We start from the raw sequence: 19416 nt of genomic DNA, 5'->3' as shown, positions 1-19416 counted from the left end.
GCTCCGCGGAGGGGGCTGCGGGGCGGGAGCGCGAATCCACAGCGCAGGCCCCGGAGCACAGGGCGCCGGGACACAGCCCAGGATCCGGCCTCCCCCGGGACAGGCAGAGGCCGGGAGGGCCCAGGACAGCAAGGACGCTCCTGCCCCGAGCTGAGCAGATCAGCGGCCCCGCCCCGGAGCCTCCAGGCCCTGCGGACGGAGAGCCGAGAGCCCCGAGCCCCGTAGTTCCTGCGGAGGCTGAATCCAGGCTTCCAGAGTTGTCATAGCAACTGCGACTGTTCCTCCTGGGGCCCCACGGGGTAAACAACCCCCGCTGAGCCCTGCAGCAGGCAGGGGCAGAGCAGCTCCCCCAAGTGCTAACACCTGAAAATCAGCACAGCAGGCCCCTCCCCCAGAAGACCAGCTGGACGGACCAGTGATACTCCCCCGTGTTCCAATACAACTTGTTTTTGGCCACTCTGCACTGAGCAAAATGACTAGAAGGAAAACCTCACCTCGAAAGAAAGAATCAGAAACAGCCCTCTTTCCCACAGAGTTACAAAATCTGGATTACACTTCAATGTCAGAAAGCCAATTCAGAAGCACCATTATACAGCTACTGGTGGCTCTAGAAAAAAGCATTAAGGCCTCACGAGACTTCATGACTGCAGAATTTAGATCCAATCAGGCAGAAATTAAAAATCAATTGAATGAGATGCAATCCAAACTAGAAGTCCTAACGACGAGGGTTAACGAGGTGGAAGAACGAGTGAGTGACATAGAAGACAAGTTAATGGCAAAGAGGGAAACTGAGGAAAAAAGAGACAATCAATTAAGGGACCATGAAGACAGATTAAGGCAAATAAATGACACTCTAAGGAAGAAAAACCTACGTTTAATTGGGGTTCCCGAGGGCGCCGAAAGGGACAGAGGGCCAGAATATGTATTTGAACAAATCCTAGCTGAAAACTTTCCCAATCTGGGAAGGGAAACAGGCATTCAGATCCAGGAAATAGAGAGATCCCCCCCTAAAATCAATAAAAACCGTTCAACACCTCGACATCTAATAGTGAAGCTTGCAAATTCCAAAGATAAAGAGAAGATCCTTAAAGCAGCAAGAGACAAGAAGTCCCTGACTTTCATGGGGAGGAATATTAGGGTAACAGCAGACCTCTCCACAGAGACGTGGCAGGCCAGAAAGGGCTGGCAGGATATATTCAGGGTCCTAAATGAGAAGAACATGCAACCAAGAATACTTTATCCAGCAAGGCTCTCATTCAAAATGGAAGGAGAGATAAAGAGCTTCCAAGACAGGCAGGAACTGAAAGAATATGTGACCTCCAAACCAGCTCTGCAAGAAATTTTAAGGGGGACTCTTAAAACTCCCCTTCAAGAAGAAGTTCAGTGGAACAATCCACAAAAACAAGGACTAAATAGATATCATGATGACACTAAACTCATATCTGTCAATAGTAACTCTGAATGTGAATGGCCTTAATGACCCCATCAAAAGGCGCAGGGTTTCAGACTGGATAAAAAAGCAGGACCCATCTATTTGCTGTCTACAAGAGACTCATTTTAGACAGAAGGACACCTACAACCTGAAAATAAAAGGTTGGAGAACCATTTACCATTCAAATGGTTCTAAAAATATACCCTAAAAACTATAGAACACTTCTGAAAGAAATTGAGGAAGACACAAAGAGATGGAAAAATATTCCATGCTCATGGATTGGCAGAATTAATATTGTGAAAATGTCAATGTTACCCAGGGCAATTTACACATATAATGCAATCCCTATCAAAATACCATGGACTTTCTTCAGAGACTTAGAACAAATTATTTTAAGATTTGTGTGGAATCAGAAAAGACCCCAAACAGCCAGGGGAATTTTAAAAAAAGAAAACCATATCTGGGGGCATCACAATGCCAGATTTCAGGTTGTACTACAAAGCTGTGTTCATCAAGACAGTGTGGTACTGGCACAAAAACAGACACATAGATCAATGGAACAGAACAGAGAACCCAGAAGTGGACCCTGAACTTTATGCTCAACTAATATACGATAAAGGAGGAAAGACGATCCACTGGAAGAAAGACAGTCTCTTCAATAAATGGTGCTGGGAAAATTGGACATCCACATGCAGAAGAATGAAACTGGACCACTCTCTTGCACCATACACAAAGATAAACTCAAAATAGATGAAAGATCTAAATGTGAGACAAGATGCCATCAAAATCCCAGAGGAGAACTCAGGCAACACCCTTTTTGAACTTGGCCACAGTAACCGGAGAAGGACAAACAGTGTATGTTCTCATTCATTTGGGGAATATGAATAATAGTGAAAGGGAATATAAGGGAAGGGAGAAGAAATGTGTGAGAAATATCAGAAAGGGAGACAGAACATAAAGACTTCTAACTCTGGGAAATGAACTAGGGGTGGTGGAGGGGGAGGAGGGCGGGGGGTGGGGGTGAATGGGTGACGGGCACTGAGGGGTACACTTGACGGGATGAGCACTGGGTGTTATTCTGTATGTTGGTAAATTGAACACCAATAAAAATTTATTAAAAAAAATAATAAAAAATAAAATAAAATTTAACCCCTTTATAGCATTTTCTAAAACATACTATGAATGATAGAAATGACCTTTATTAGATATTTTAAAAATCCATTACTAGTCTCCAATTTCCTTCCCATACATCGTCACACTTCTAATTCTGACTGTCCTTCAATTTCTATCATTTCTTACAGACTGGAGTAAGTTCCTTTTTAAAAATCCAATCTCTTAAGGGCCTACCTGAAAATAATAGTTTATACAAATGACTCCAATTATTTATTTTCACAGATTTCTTGATTTCTCCACCACCACTGAGAAAAAATCCTCTCCATTGTAGTTTAAAATCTCATTATTAGTTGTTCAAACATCAGCAAACCATTAGTTATTTTGGCACATGCTCTCATAGGAGATAATATATTCATAATATATCTTGGTTACTATACTGTTATATTTTGAATTCTCTAAATCTAGCCTTTGAACATTAAAAAAAAGATTTTATTCATTTATCTGACAGAGAGCACACAAGTAGGCAGAGCAGCAGACAGAGAGAGAGAGAGAGAGAGAGAGCACAAACAGGCAGAGCAACAGGCAGAGGCAGAGAGAGAAGCAGTGTCCCTGTCAAAAGGAAATATTTCTGCCTTCCAATTGCATGAATAACAAAATACAGTATCTTTTCCAATGACTACATCCTTGTTGCTTATGGCTCCTTTTGGGATATATATATATGTATTTCCCCAAGTTAAACATTAAGTTTAAACTCCCTTTTATTCAGGTGTTGGACCTCTTGGATCTCCCCCTTTAATTATTAAGTCCTTTTTCCCTATTTTTTGTTGCTTTGTCTTTTTCTCAATTCTGAGTACTCTTTAAAAATTATCTTTCAGTCATTTCACTGAATTTGAGTTTTCCATGTCTGCTAGTTTTTTTTAATTTACATTTTAGTAAATGGGAGTCTCCTGTTTTTTTTTTCGCATACTGTTCCTGTATTGTAGAGTTCCTGTTTTGTAGATATTGTATGTTCTCTTTTTAATATCATTTTTTTCTGAGATTTTTGTCCCCCATCATAGTTTCTGTTTTCTTCAAGGTACTGTTTTCTTTGTATTTGTTTTTGCCTCTAGTTTCAAGTTAGAGGCTTTCTTCAGAAAACTAATACTTCTATGTGATCTTATAATTAAGAGTGTGGGGAATTAACTTATAATTAGAAGATACCATAAGCATAGAGTGGGGTTTGACTGTGAACTCTGCTCTGGGGACACTGACTGGAACATTTAATTGCACAACATATGGTGTTGAAGTCTTTGTGTTTCTTCCACTTAGGTTATGTTCTCCAAAGATGACTCTTTGAATGAACAACCATTTCTGGCTGAAAACATATTAGGAGCTCAGATGGATAAAAGAATGGGGGTCTAAGATCTGATAGGTATATGTTACACCTATTGCAATAGGGTTCCTTCACCCTTACCTGAAGCTCTTGTCTTCTATCTCAAGAGTATTTGTTTCACTCTTTCTAAAGGGTAATCATCTTGTATTTCCCTTGTGAGAACAGAAATAGTCTTCAACTTCACAGAAATGTGGTGAGGACCTGGGTGATTTACATTCTTCTTAAATAGAGTATCAAAGAATCCTCTTGATTTGAAGTCCCCTTTTGTTTCATTCCCCCTTCCTGAAGTATGTGGCACCACATTATTCAGACAATTGAGGATTTTGAGATCTAAAGAGGCATAGATCTGAACTTTTCCCCACTGCATGTATAGCATTCAATTTCCTTGAGTCTTTTGGGTTCTTGACTTCATTTCTATGTGTATTCCAGCTTCCAAAATTGCTTTTCAAGCTTCCTTGTTTTTGTGGATTTATGCTGTTAAAAATGGATCATTGACAGTGGTAGACACAATAGTGCTCCCCCCTCCAGAGATGTTTATATCTTCATTCCCAGAACCTATGACTTAGTTATATGGGGGAAAAGGGGACTTTGAAAATATGACTAAAGTTAATGGCTTGGGATGTGCAAGTACCCTGGATTATCCAGGCTGGCACAGACTAGCCTCATGATTCTTTGAAAGCAGAGTCTTTCTAGACTGTGGTAAAAGGGAGATGTGATGATAGAGGAAGGGTCAGAGATGGTGGAAGAGGGGGCAGGACTTAGGAAGCTAGTAAACTAGCTTCCTGCCCCAGGAAGTTGGGGCAGACTTTAGAAGCTAGAAAAGCAATGGAAAAGGATTCTTCCCTAGAGCTTCAAAAGAGAAATACAGCCCTGCCCACACCTTGATTTTAGCCCCATGAGAATGGTATTGGACTTCTGAGAGGCAGACTGTAAGATAATAAAATCATATCACTGTGAGCCACTGAGTTTGTGATCGTTTGTTACAATTGCAATCCCAAACTAGTACAGTATTGTTTTATTGAGATTTGAAAAGGAAACAAGTGTAGATTCACATGTTCAATCTGTCATCTTACCTGGAAACACTTATCTTTAGTTAAAATGCTAATTATTAAAAAAATATTTAAAAATTCTAATTATTTAGGAATAGGTAATAGATTTATATAGTTTAAAATTCAGAATCTTCTAAAGTATATACATGAGAAGTATGACATTCTATACCAACACAAATATAAATATTCTATGCAACATACTCATCTTTTCACATGTTTATACATATTTCTGTCTCCTGCTATTTTTACTCACCAATTTATCTTAGAATATAGTTTCATCATTCTTTTTTCCCCAGTTTCAGATGAGTATATCGTAGTTTATTCAATCAGTATCCTATTTATGGACATGAATTCTGTTACCAGTCTCTTATGATTTTAATGGTGAAACAAATCACAATAAATCAAACTTTATGTGTTTCAAAATGCACATTAGACAAATCTGAAAAAAGGAATAGCTGGATTAAAATTAAGCACAGATATATTTTGATAAACACAACCTTTAAACAAGTAGATGTCCATTTCCACATAAAATAATGATAATATGGAATGAAATTATGCATACTGAAAATAAATATATTATGGTATAAATGTGGGAAGGACAGGGATTTCTTTTCCAAGTTCTGTTACTCTTGAAACACTGGGAGATAATCATTAAAACATCAAAGATAACCATAGTTGCAGGGTGAATAAGATACACGACTTGGGTAATAAACTTAAAGCATTCATCACAGACTGCAATAAGCAAACTCAGTGGAAACACAGCCAATGAGACATGATGAAAGCAATTGTGTATTAAATTCTCCAGCATATGCAGCAGCTGTGTGAAGGGATGAGCAATTTTGGCTGTGGTGCCTGGGAGGAAGTTGTGTGGCAGGAACAAGAATACGAAAAGGAGTGCTGAGAGGGGCAGGGGCAGAGTAGAGAAGGAAGTTGGGCTTTATCTTAACAGTAAAAGGAAGCTTTAGCGAGTTTTGTTTGCTTGTTTTCTCTTTCTTTTTTTTTAATGGGAGAATTTTTTTCAAGAGGGTAAAATGTGAATTTGGACCTATTCCTGAAATTCCAAATCAAACTGATTGTTGAAATTAGAATGAAGCAAATGTAGAATCAGTAAAAGAAATGTTACTGAACTTAAGTAAACACATTTATATTGATAGTTGTAAAAGGAATGATGAAGAGAATATATAGAGATTTAGAAAATGTTACAGGAGAGAAAGAATTGGGGAAAATGTGTGGATTGGAAGTTAGCAACACAGCCATTGTCAATGTTGAAGGCTTGGTGTCTTACTGAGGAAACAATTATTACCTTCCTCTGAACTAAAAGATGGATCTGATCTAAGTCTTCAGTTCTTACTTTCCCTAAGTGGAACGTCGCTTCCACCAGTATAGTATAGGAAATACTCTCAAATCCCAGGACTGGGGTAATCTCATCTTCCTTTCTTTTCCTTAGATACTCTGCTACTAATCTGTGCTTCTGAGACATCACTTTGTATCCATATAACCTTTAGTTAGTATGCACACATATTCCCATATTCAAATTAAAAACAATTTTCAAAAAATAAAATAAAAAAATAAAACAATTTTCAACAATCATTCATTTTCACAAATTTCTGGAAAATAGAAGCAGTGGTATTGCTTTGTTTATTTCCACATTATAACAATGTCCACATTATACATTTGAAATTATGCAAAAATAAAATAAAATTATTAGAGTTACATAAAATTCATCACATGGTTCTACTCCGGCGTTTGCTTCTATCTGTCAGGATGCCTTTCTATGGCTCTCTTTAAAATTTGCCAAAGAAAACACATATATTTCCCTGCTGTTAAAGCATCAAAGCTCCCACACAGAAACCCATTCCCATGGAACCCAAATAAAAACATAAAGAAGACTGTTGGTAGACTAAATACATTTCAAGCTTTCTCCAGGTTTCTATTTAAACACAGTCTGATTTTTACTTGGTTGACTCTCTTTCTATTAAGCCCTGGGCACATGGACTAGGATGTATTTTTATGGCTTTGCAATAGCAATGATGACAGCTAAGGTTAAACAGGCTCCCATTAGATCCAGCAGTGCCAGCAGAGCCACATTACACAGATTATTTTATTGGAATACCGACAAATGAACGCCAACAGAATCCTGCTTAGTAGCAGCACCTAAGACATAATAGGCACTTAATAATTGCTTTTGGCATTATGATTGAATGATCCCTAAATTTGTTATATATTCCATCATCTTCACCTAAAGAGGCAGAGGAGGAAAGCTGAGAAATGCAAAATGAAACCCTGTGTTTTAATGTTTACTTTGTCCTAATTTTCAAACTTTATTTGTGTGTACTCTGACCACTTATACTTTTGAGTAACTAATTAAAATTATTGAGCAATGGATGCCTGAGTGGCTCAGTCAGTTAAGCTTGGGAGTCTTGGTTTTGGCTCAGGTCCTGATCTCATGGGTCTTGATCCCTTCCTATAGTTCTGTGCTCAACAAGGAGTCTGCTTAAAAATTCTTTCCCTTTGCCACTGCCTCCCCCTCCCCACTCTCTCTCTGTCTCAAATAAATCTTTTTTAAAAAGCCCTCATGTTAAGAAATAAAATAAACTACTGAGGAAAAATGATGTTGTATTGACTTATATACCAAGTTTTTATTCTGTCTTTTGACAATTAAAATGGTAAACTACATTGCTTTCATGTGCTCTTCTTTCTTGCTTTTTTTAAAGGTAAACTTTGCCTAAGGGGTAACTTAAGATACTGTGATGAAATATCACTCTCAATGTGAAGGAAACAGCATAAAAATATTGAGCATACAAGTGGTAAGTTTAAGTCATGCCAAGGAATTCTGAAAATGAATGGTTGAGGAAGAACTTATTTTTATTTTCAAATTTTCCTCAACTCTAGAGCCTTAAAATGTGGTTTAACTTATAGGTTGTGTTTGGCCTTAGGAATGGGAATAGATTTCATTGTCTCTGTGAAATAAAGATTACATGATATTGCCAACACATAAGTCAATAGTCATATGTGGACATTGACACTCAGGATAGTACTGATAATGTTACCATGTAATATAGAAAGTAGTGAATTCCAGGAAATTGAGACATTTCTAAGGTTTAATTGGGCTGGTCTCTTTTAGCTAACAGCAAAGCAGGTTACATATGTTTTTCTCATAAATTTTAGGATATTACATATATTACACAGACACAGAACCACATGGTCTCCAAAAAAGAAAGCTGTTATTCCAGGTGAAATATAAAGTGGCACCTTGCATTGGTATCTCCTTTCATTGTGTGTAATTCATGGAAAATATAAAGAAATTGTGAGGGAAGTTTCTTATGCTCACAATGGCAAATGATGCATAAAGGCAGACCAAGAAATTAAGAAATCTGAAATTGTAATTACAAGGTCTTGTTCTTTGCAAGCCCCAGGATAACACCCACAGTTGCAGAAATCCCTTGCTGTACTGGATACAAGGCTATGCCTGGAATTCATTCAAAGAAACCTGACATTCACAATTTTTTGATATCCCCAAAGACTTCAATTTATTTTAAATTGTCATTTAACAACAACTGTGTGTCTATAGAGGGTGGCAGAAGATAGAATTTTTGTTCAGAAGTTTAGAGAGTACATTTTAAAACTTTACTAATTTAGTAAAAACATATAATGTAGCTTAAATCTGGCTTTCCACGTGAAATACCTCATCCAAACCCTTCATTCTACCCAAAACTACACTTCTAACTCTAAGAACTTTTTGATTTGACACTCGTGTCTCTTTGACCTTTCACCTATTTATATTCAAATCCCAATAGTCAGATAGACCTTGGCTGAGTACAGCTACAAAATTTAGTTGGTCATTCTCCAAATGTTACCCTAATACAATCCAGAGTTTGCCTGTGACTTTCATTCACTCAGAATAGTATTTATTTAATGTTACTACCTTCCTACCAGCCATTGGCCTAGACTGTCAGTGTTGAAACTTACATTATAGGAGGAATAGACAGAGAATACAATATATAAATATATTAGGAACTCATGTAAGTACATAAGAATGAAATGAAACCTGATATAGAGAACAATTAGGCAGGGAAGGGGGATAAGAAGTTCCAGAGTTATTGAATCATAATGTACCTGAAAAGGTTACATTTTTTAAAATATTCTATTTATTCATGAGAGACACACAGAGAAAGTCAGAGACATAGGCAGAGGGAGAGGTGGGTTCCTCACAGGGTGCCCAATGCAGTACTTGATCCTAGGACCCCAGGATCATGCCCTGAGCCAAAGGCTCAACCACTGAGCCACCCAGGTATCCCAGAAAGGTTACATTGGAGCAAAGACTTGAAGTGGGAAAAGAAGAGCCATCTGAATAGGTGGGAGAAAAACTCTTTATGCAGAGAAACACGGAGGAGGGTAGCTGGTGTGTTTACAAAAAAAGCAAGGCCTTACTATATCTGTCCTCATTACCTCTTGGGACTCATTCCTTCCTCTCTTCTGCAATATTTGCACACCAGGTAATGGAAACAGATAGAGTAGGGCCTTACAGTCTCCAATAAAAACTTTGGCTTTTATTATGCATGAAATAAAGAGCACTGGAGAATTTTGAATTGAGTGGTTAAGTCTCACTTAAACTTTTTAAAAGTGTTATTTTGGATAATTTATCAAGAAAAGACTTTAAAGGGATACAAATGTAGAGGCAAAGAGCTCAATTAGTAGGCATTTGAGAAGTGATGGTGGTTTGGACCAGGACAATAGCCATGCAGGTGGTGAGAAGAAGTCAGATTGTGTAGCATTGTATACAAAATAAAATCCAGAGTCTCTTCATAGACCTCATTCCCCTTCTCTGCTGACTTCGGAAAAACTTCCTCCATATGAGCAAATAGCAATCAAATATTCCATTCCATAGAATCCAACATGGGAAGGCTGAGATTTTTATTTTAAGTTAGAAAATGTAATGGGAAGGTGTAATTGGCCCAGAGTATATCATATGGCTCTCTTCTACTAGGGTGTCCTAAGTGCAATAGGATGTAAATCCCTGAATTCCTGAATCTTCATGTGTCAGCCGACCTTATAGAGATATCACTGGTAAAACTCATTTATTTTGGTAGGCACCTTTCAAAAATTACTTGGACCACTTTTATACTCTGTCGCCACATAACAGCCTATAAATTTTCCAGCTTATAGGCCTTGGAGGGACCAATTAAATAGATATTTCCAAATGTAATTTTATAAAGAAATTGGCCAAGGAGTAGCAGAGCTCTCTATTTCATCCTGCTCCTCTTCAGCTTATGAAAGAAAAGCTATTTCATATGATAGAGGAAGAATATCAAAGGCTAGACCAAAACTGTGACTGAAAATAAGGTGTATGGTTCATTCATATGCTAATCTGCTCTCAAGTGGTTGAGATGTAAAAATCTAAACTCAGTTCTGTTCTGTAGCATATCTATGTCTTGTTCACTAAGGTATTACCAGCACCAAGCCCTGTTCCTGGCATATCATAACAAAGCAATAAATCCTTATTGAATGAATAAGTGAATTAACCACACTGGAAAATGATGAATTTTCAATTTGCTTCTTTGTATGTCACTCTTTGGCAAAAGCCATAACTTCTAGATGCCGTGCAATGGGGATTGAAGGGAAATGGCTTTAGCATTGAAAGGATGATTTCATATTGAGGTCCATTTATTAATCAATATAAAATTGTTTGCTTCACAAAGGCAATATGTTTCTTATATCCCTATAGACAGGGATGGGAAAAATAATTTTCTAAGCTTTATGCCTTTCAGATATCATCTTATCACAATTAATAATTTTTGTGCATCCATTAATTTTAAACATGGATGCTTCCTTCAAGGAGTTTACAAACCAGTTTTGGAGACAAGGAACAAATATAAGTAAAATTATAGATAAGATTGATATACTATTGCATACGAAGGTCACAGATAAAACATGATATTCCATAAACACTTATCTACTGTTTCAAAAAGGGGACACAGAGACACCACTAATTCATGGGCTGAATTATGTCTCCTGCCCCCCAACTCAATTCATAACTGCCAGTTCAGAATGTGACTATTTGGGGGGATTAGAGTCTTTAAAGAAGTAATTAGGTTAAAATGAGATCATTAGGATGGACCCTACTCCTATATGACTGGTGACCTTATAAGAAGAGGAATTTTGGACACAGATACATATAGCAGAAGAATGCCACATGAACATGAAGACGGCCATCAATAAGCCAAGGAGAGAAGCTTTGGAAGAAAGCAACCCTGCTGACACCTTGATCTTGGACTTCTTGCTTCCAGAACTGTGAGAAAATAAATTTCTGTTACTTAAGCCACCCAATCTGTGGTACTAGGTTATGGCAAGTATAGTAATGCAGTATAAAAGTAAATAGGTTTTATCCAGAGGAAAAATTAGCCAAGGAGAAGTAGCAAGGCATAAATAGTCCTGTGAACTTAGATTTTCCCACAATACTATGCTTAATTAGGAGAGCCATAGAAGATTGGACGTACCATAGAAGGGACTCTGAGAAAGGGACCCCACACTCAAATGCTCAGAAAAAAAACAAACTATAGGAAAAAGTGGGAAAGTCATATCTAGGCCACTCTATGACAATGAAACCTTCTAGGTTTCAATGTCTAGTGACAGATTTCAGCCAGTTGTGTTGAACTAAACCCGACCTTCCAAGCAAACTTTTTGTATGGCAAGTACCAGAGTTTGGTCAGCTGACCACCAATAAACATGGGTTACTTAGTCATACAAATGCTCAATACATAATTACTTAAATAATCATGTATTGAGCATTTATATGACTAAATAAAAAGATTACCAGTTGCTTACTTGTTTTTATGAAAAGAATGACTATTATTTTTTAAGATAATGAAAAATATTCAAGGCGCCTGCGTGACTCAGTCAGTTAAGCATCCAACTCTTGATCTCAGCTCAGGTCTTGACCTCCAGTTCAGGAGATCAATCCCTGAATTGGGTTCCATACTGGACATGGAGTCTACTTAAAAAAAAAAAAATCACTTGTTAAGTAATGATTTATAGATTGGAGTTTTGTGTATATATATATATATATATATATATATATATATACATACACACACACACATATATGTATATGTATATATATACATATACAAACAACATGTATATGTGTATATATATACAAACAATATAGAGTAATAAATAAATAAATAAATAAATATATTATATATATATATATATATATATCCTATGAGCCACCAATTTAGTTAGAAAAACACCTTGCATTTGTAAATCATCTGCCAGTTGTGTATACCCTACACAAGTAAAGGCAAAAGAGAAATGCAAATATGACATGGCTACTTTATTTCTACCCTTTGACTCCAAAGACTGGCCTAGGTCATTTAGGAAACCACCTCATTTGAGGGGGATTAGAAGCTGTACGTCACTTGGGAATTCAGTTATATCTGAGTCTAAAAAGAGACTGGAAAATATAATTTTGCACTTGCACATTATTAAGGTCAGTATCTAGCTCTGACTCAGCATTTGGCAATCCACTGGCCATTCTTACAGAGCTTGGTCCCTTCCTGCCACCAGGGTGTGGGTTTCACAATTACGCTCTTTGACAGTGTAGGCTTTGAGCCCTGGATAACTGTGACAAAATTGCCTCAAGCTGTGGGGGTTTTCCACTTGGAGCTTCTAAACCTGACAAAAGTAGCCAGAATTCACTACCTTTCTTATGGGGCATTTTGACCTAAAAAGACTCGGTGTCCAATAGTTTGGGTATATTTATCAAAGGACTTTAGGCAAAATATTACATAACATTAAAATGATGTTCATCTTATCTCCAGCGAGTGAAGGGAAGGAAGCAAGGTGTTTATGTTGTGTAAGCCCATGAATGCCTAAGTAGAGTTAATTTTAAAAGAGCCAGTGTCTATTCAATTAGTTGCCACTCATTTCACATATGGCTCACAAAGAAAATTGGGGTATATCTGAAAAGCCGTATGATTTTGGGAAGAAAATTACCAATATAAAAATTTTTTACATGGTAAATGATGTTGATTGATTTTAACTTGTATTCACAGAATGAAAACTTTTGATTATGGTGTATTATCTTCTTTCTATATTTCTGGATTCATATTCCTAGTATTCTGTTAGCTATCTTTGTACCTGGGTTCATGAGTGATGTTGGTATTCTATTACTTTCTAGTAATGGCATTGTCCAGTTTGGAATTGGAGTTCCATTATGCAATAAGTTGTGAAGTAACCCTTCTCTGTATTCTGAGAGTACATATAGAATTGTTAATATTTCCTAGCTCAATGTTTGATAGAGTTCACCAGTCAAGCCCTTTGGGCCTATGGATTTCTTTATAAACAGATTTTCATCTATGAATTACATTTATTTTTTAAGTTAATTTTCTTGGATAAATATAACACTTCAAATTTTGCACTTCTCCTTTTCTCTGTTTTGGTATTATAATGCTTTTCAAAGAATTTGTTCTTTTACCTGAGATGTTACAGTCATTGACATTAAGATCTTCATAAAATCTGTAAGATTTATAATGACATCCTTCTCTTTCCTTTTCTTGATTAGTCTTCCCAAGAATTTATCAATTTTGTTAAACTTTTCAGAAGAATCAATTTTTGATTTAGACATTTTCCTAGGTTGTTTCTCATTTCTTTGATTTCTACTTTTGTCTCTACAATTTTTTTTTCTTCTGTGTATTTAGAATTTCATTTGCTGTGTCTTCCCTGGTTTCTTTAAGAAGGAGCTGTAAATATTGATTTCAACTAAACCTAAAATTTTGCTCCAATAACCAATTTAGCTGCTTTCTACTATTTTTCATAGGTTTTATTTTCATGATCATTCCGTTCAAAATATTTTCTAATTTCTATCATCTTGTCTTCATTGACTTTTAAATTATTTTGAAGTGTGTAGCTTGATTTCTTCCTTCTGTTATGGCCAATCTGAGGTCAATCTATCCGATGAATTTTAACTTCACATATGGACTTTTATAACTCTAGGATTTCCATTTTATTTCCATTTTAAAGTTTCCATATCTGAGAGTTCTCCATACATCACACTATAAGGGGATCTCTTATGTCAGACTTGTGGACAGATTCACCACAGTTATTTAAAAGTTCTTGCCTCCCAACTTCTACATCTGGGCTGTTTTTGAATCTCCTGATTTTTCTCTAGACCATGTACCATATTTTCTGTTTTCCTTATGTATAATAATTTTGGGTTGTATATTGGACTTTATAAATGACATGCTGTAAATTATGTTATATTTCTCTGAAGAGTGATGGGTTTTCCTCTAGCAGTCAATTGAATTATTGGCAGATTACCTGGAACTTGTGAAGTCCTGATTTTAAACTTCGCTGAGGTCAGTCTATTTCTATTTTACTTTTATTCCTAGATCAACCTTTTATCCTGGGACATAGTTTTTACACCAAATATGTAGCCTTTCTTGGGTTTTAATAAAAAGTCAGGGGTGTTTACCAAGTCCCTCAACCCTTGGTAGGATTTAAACTATAACCTTTGTCTCCTTACCCCATCATGGATGACACCTGAAATCTTTACTCAGCTCCTTCAGCTTTCCAGTTACTATTTTCCCCCTTTCCATGTGATATGGAAGTCCTACATTCAGTGTTCTGCATCCTAAGACATAAATGATTTCAGTTTTTTGTTTCATTTCTAATTTCTCTATGCCTCACAGACTACAACATGCTCCCAAAGAAAAAAAAATCATTAAAATTTTATTTAAAAATTTACTTATTTTGGGTTATACACTCAGAAATCTCTCCAAGGATGCTGTGGTCTGAATGTGTCCCCACAAATTCATACATTGAGATCCTACCTTCAAAGTTGATGGACCTTTGGAAGGCAATTAGGTCATGAGAGTAGAGACCTCACGAATGGGATTAATGCTCTGATCAAAGAGGCTCCAGAGAAATCCCTAGCCCTTTCCACCATGTGAAGACCCAGCAAGAAGGGACTAGCTACTAATTGGAAAGAGGATCCTTGCCAGAATGCAACCAAACTGGTGCCATAATCTTGAACTTCCAGCCATCAGAACCATGAAAAATAAATTTCTGTTGTTTATAAGCCACCCAGTTGGTGATATTTTCTTATAGCAGCCTGAATGGACTAACATAAAGGAAATCTGAAAAAAGCATACAGGCTGTATCTATTTCACATCTCACTCTAATAAAAGCATATTTTAGTAATGGCCTAAACTTACAGAGTGGTAATATTTTAATCACATATAAGGAAGAAGATAAATAAAATCTTTTTAAAGGAAGCATAAAGAAGCAGTGTTCAGTGGGAAGCAGTGATGATTTCAAAAGTTTTCAAATTCCTAAACTACTCTATTGAGACAAATTCCTAATTATTGTGTACTTATAATAGAAACTGACCTAGGAATTATACTCTATACATGAGATTACTTTTAGTATATTGTTTGAAAAATAAATGGTTTGAATAGTTTAAAGTGAATCAGAGAATTCCTCATTATCTCCTCAGAGACTACTTCACACTTTTCAAGGAATGATTTTGAAAATAAGTTCTGAGGATCATGATTTTCTTAAAATAGTAGAACTGAACATATAATGAGAACTTATTATGTTCTAGGTATCACTCTAAGTATTTGTAATATTAACCCATCTCACCCTCAAAACAAGCCACTGAAGTATATAACTTTACTTAACCTGTCACTTTACACACTTTGTGTAACAGTACAAGTGAAGAATGTTAAGTCAGATAGCAGTTAAATAATTATACCATTGTCAAACTAGCAAACGACAGAACAAAACCGTGAACACTTGCAGTCTGACTCTGGAGCCTGAGCCATTGAACCACAATAAATACTGCCTTTTATTCCAGTAAGAAATGCCCCCTCCATAAATTTGGAAAATATTTAATCTAATAAATAGAACCAACTGCAGGACTTCGTGGAACCCTCAATGTGTTGTTCTGTTTTCTCAAACTTACGTTATGATGTTTATGGATCTAGTGGGTATACTAGACTAGAAGCAAAAACATATACCTCATTTTTAGCACTTGCTGAGTTTTACAGCAAGACTTATTTCAAGCTACTAATGACTTAACAACTGTCTTGCAGGACTTCTGAGTATTTACCAGGTGGCTTCCTGGTATGAACCATCACACTACCCATGGCTTTCCTAAAAGATACTGGTAGGATATGGAGAGTCGATCTGCCTCTCTCTCTGTCTCTTTCTCTCCTTCCTTCTTTGCATCCCTACTGACCCATTATCTTTTCTAAAGCAAATTCTGATTTTTGAAATAGAACCCTAATCAATGGCGAAAAATTTAGATGTTTGGATCTTAAAAATCTACTTTAAGAAACTTAACAACAGTAACCAAAAGAACTGATGAAATGAGATTATAGTTTAATTAGTTAAAGACTAAAAAAAGATGAATTTAAAACCCCATAAGATTGTGGCAAAAGGAGTTAATGAAAACATTTTATTTAGTAATAAAAATGCTGTAATTGCCACATTTATTGAATAGAGATGAAGTGGATGAATTCCTCTGGGTTCCTTGACAGTAACCTCCAAGAGATAATAAATTGTTGACTACTTTGTAAATTATAGAGTAAAACCTCCAAGGAGATCTTCATTTATGGTTGTTTTACCAGTGTGACTAATGGAATCATTCCTCAGCTAGACTGGAGAGACAGAAGTGATGAATTTTTAATATTCATAAGAGAAATTCTATTGCCCATATTACCATACTAAAACTCATTTTTACTGTTCAGCTCAGTGTCAGTTTAGAAGGTGGCATTGAAATAATCACTCAACTAAATGGGACCCAATGGAACAAGTAGCCTCATCAGAGTCTCAGGGGTCCTTGTATCAGTGTGACCACTTTGCTATTCAAAACTTTGTTAAGATTCATTATTCTCTGTCCCTCACATTCATTTCAGAGAGCTTACACCTTTACAATTTTAAAGTACCATAATCTCAGTTGGACAAATGAAGGTGTGGTGTTTAAATATTTTTCACTTAGAAACCTGTATGATTCAGATGAAGGATTCTTATATTTATACCAAATGAGCCAGATGATGATACAGTGCTTTTTAAATGAGCATTATCTAATTTGTTCATGTTTCTTATGTTCTGTTAAAACCTGTTGTAGCAACATGAACTCTTCAAATTCCTTTTTGTGCTAAAAACACTTGCACTGTATATTGATGAAAATTCATCACCTGACAACGCTACTTTCCCAAGTGTATTCCTAATGATAAGAAATATTAGGGGCACCTGGGTGGCTGAGTCAGTTAAGTTTCTGACTCTTGATCTCAGCTCAGGTCTTGGTGTCACAGTTGTGAGTTCATGCCCTGTGAAGAAGAAGAGCTAATGGTAAGAAATATTGAAAGATGTTCAAAAAAACAAAAACAAAACAAACAAAACACCCAAACTTGAACAAGAAATGGTATTATTGTATTATTGGAAACAACTGAATCTTACATCTCAGAGTTTCTTTTTCTCTTTTATCAAATCACCTCAGAGCTTCTTGATGCACATTAGCATTTTAAAACTTTCATAAACCAACATTTCTCAAGTTCTATCTCTTTTGGAAGGAATATTCATTAGTAACTTGATAACATTTTACACAAAACACAACTGGGGCATTCTGGGGTTTTAAAAACTTTCAAATTTACTATATGGATTATAAATAACTATATTAAAACATATATTGGGAATAAAATATAAAAAACTATACAACACTAACCATGCATACAAAGGTGCATTTGTTTCAAAATACAATATGTAAAAGGACTTATACTGTCTCAGTGATTGTATACGATACTCCCCTCTAGGTTATCTATTGCAATTATTGATCCAATTTAAATGAAATAAGTGAAATCAGCATTGATGTTTTGAAGAAGTATATTAAAGCTCACATGACACTAGAGAATTACTGCCAACGATCAATTTAGACACCTTATCTGATCAGCTGAGACAAATGAAGTAGAAAGGAAATTAACATTTACTGATGACCTACTACATGCCCAGCACTATTATAGGCACTTGTTATTATCTTTTTTTAAAATCAACAAGCCCAAACACCTATGAGGTTCAGTCATTGTTCAGGCATTCCATAACCTTCAAGGCAGAAGATGACATGGCTCATGTATCTCCCCGAAAATGCTTACCCTGTCAGAAGGGATACACATTATAAAACAAGAAGTGCCATGAGGAGTACAAAACACTTACTGATAAGAGGAGAAACAAATTATTTTAGACGAGCATGTATGATGTGTGATACATTTAAGATGAGGGAATATATGACATTGAACATTTTTTCATACACTTACCTACCGTCTATTTCTTCTGTGGTGTTCATTGAGGTCTTTTGCCCATTTTTAAATCAGGCTGTTCATTTTCTTATTGTTGAGTTTTTTTTTTTAATATTTTATTTATTTATGAGAAACACACAGGGAAGGAGGGGGACGGAGAGAGAGAGAGAGAGAGACAGAGGGAGAGAGAGGCAGACTCCATACAGGGAACCTGATGTGAAACTCGATCCCGGGACTCCAGGATCACGCCCTGGGCCAAAGGCAGGTGCTAAACCGCTGAGCCACCCAGGGATCCCTTATTGTTGAGTTTTAAGACTCCTTTGTACGTAATATTTAATTGTCCTTCATCCAATGTGTCTTTTACCAATATTTTCTTCCAGTGAGTCTGTGGCTCGGCTTCTCATTCTGCTGACATTGTCTTTTGTGAAGCAGAAGTTTTTGATTGTAATGAAATCTTTCTTATCATTTGTTTCTTTCATGGATTATGCTTTTGGTGTTGCATCTGAAAGGTCACCACTGTATCCAAAATTATCTTCTAGGAGTTTTATAGTTTTGTGTTTTACATTTATTTTTTTTAAGATTTTATTTATTTATTCATGAGAGACACAGAGAGAGAGAGAGAGGCAGAGACACAGACAGAGGGAGAAGCAGGCTCCATGCAGGGAGCCCGACGTGGGACTTGATCACAGATTCCAGGATCACACCCTGGGCTGAAGGTGGTGCTAAACTGCTGAGCCACCAGGACTGCCCTGTGTTTTGCATTTAGGTATATGATCCAAAAAAAAAAAAGAATAATAATAATAGATATATGATCCACTCTGAGTTAATTTTTGTGAAGGGTATAAGTTTTATGTCTAGGTTCACTTTTCTAACATGGATGTCCAGTTGACACATGTCATTTATTGAAAAGACCACCTTTATTCCATTACATGACCTTTGTTTCTTTGTTAAAGATCATTTAACTCTATTTATGTGAGTCTCTATCTGGGCCCTCTATTCTGTTTATCTATTTGTCCATTATTTTGCCAACACTATACTATCTTGATTACTGTAGGCTCATAAGAAGCCTTGAAGTCAGGTAGTGCCAAGTACTCCAACTTTCTTTCTTTCTTTCTTTCTTTCTTTCTTTCTTTCTTTCTTTCTTTCTTTTCT

This window comes from Nyctereutes procyonoides, unplaced genomic scaffold, assembly GCF_905146905.1.
Source record: "Nyctereutes procyonoides isolate TBG_1078 unplaced genomic scaffold, NYPRO_anot_genome, whole genome shotgun sequence".
NCBI lineage: Eukaryota > Metazoa > Chordata > Mammalia > Carnivora > Canidae > Nyctereutes > Nyctereutes procyonoides.
This window is presented reverse-complemented; position numbering follows the sequence as displayed.